The sequence below is a fragment of the Nematolebias whitei genome, chromosome 6 (assembly GCF_014905685.2).
Source record: "Nematolebias whitei isolate Nwh7 chromosome 6, NemWhi1, whole genome shotgun sequence".
NCBI lineage: Eukaryota > Metazoa > Chordata > Actinopteri > Cyprinodontiformes > Rivulidae > Nematolebias > Nematolebias whitei.
The window spans coordinates 2,805,766-2,806,823 of NC_056503.1; the positions used below are offsets into that span (position 1 = coordinate 2,805,766).

The window sequence follows — 1,058 nt, forward strand, 5'->3', positions numbered from 1 at the left end:
TCTTTGTGAAGTTCTCCCACTCTTTGGAGGACTTGGGTCGAACAGTTTTCGCTGCGTTGGTCATTTGTAAAATTTACTTATTTTCCTTTAAAAACACTCTGCTCTGCTTCCTCCTCCCCCCTCGCTCTGTTCAACTCGCGCTGCAGTTTTTTTTTTTTTTCCAAACTTTTTTCAGTCAGTCAGCATTGACGGTGAACGAAACGAAACGGCTTTGCAGCGCCGTGAAAGACGCATAATCGCGCGACACAACGAATCGATAACGAAATTCGTTGCAAACGCTTTTAATCATCGATTTTTATCGATTTTATCGATTCGTTGTTGCAGCCCTACTCAGCAGTTGTAATAATTAATAGAATGTAGTGAATAAAAGTTAAAACATTGTAAAAGTTGATGTTTCTTTACATATTTTATAATATTGTTTGTGGGTTTGCGAGGGGGGCCTCGGCCAGAAGCTAATGCTGTTTGGGGGCCATGGCATGGAAAAGTTTGGGAACCCCTGTGTTGGCCCATTCAGTAGAGTAACCATGAGTGAGGAGGTTGTTGTCATGACGACCTGTGGCATCTGGTGTGTTGATTGTTGATCTACAACCTGAGCTGCACATCTCTCACTAGCCTGTCATGTTACAACGTGCACACCTGCAGCTTATACTCTTGTGGGGGAGTGGTGGCGCAGAGGTTAGAAGATGGGCCTGTGATCGGAAAGTCGCAGGTTCAATTCCCGGTACCATCAACATCAAAATGTGGGTGGAAAAGGTGAAACGCCCTCACCTGCCTCAACCCTCATTCGCCCCACTCTGGGCCCCTGAGCAAGGCCCTTAACCCCCATCATCTGTTCCTTAAACAGGTCTCTGTTGAAAATGAGTTCTCATGACTCAGTGAGACTACCTGGATAAATGAATGGGTAAATGGAAAAACGAGAAAAAAAAGTGCAAAATTGTTCTTTTTCGTTATTTCGTGTGCACGGCTCACATTCGGGTGCTCTCTATAGACCGGCAATAAAGGTAATGAAAGAATTCATGCAGTTTTAGATGTTGTTCTCTGATGTATACAAACCTATT

The 1,058-nt window shown here is 44.0% G+C and overlaps 2 protein-coding genes across 2 annotated transcripts in view; one reads left to right on the plus strand and one right to left on the minus strand.

The window, feature by feature from the left end:
* Positions 1-1,058, plus strand: part of LOC119411476 (alpha-2-macroglobulin-like protein 1) — a 670,820-nt gene that overhangs the window by 308,128 nt on the left and 361,634 nt on the right. The gene's annotated exons all lie outside the window — the stretch shown is intronic.
* Positions 1-1,058, minus strand: part of LOC119410477 (coatomer subunit delta) — a 27,532-nt gene that overhangs the window by 15,675 nt on the left and 10,799 nt on the right. The window lies entirely within an intron of this gene.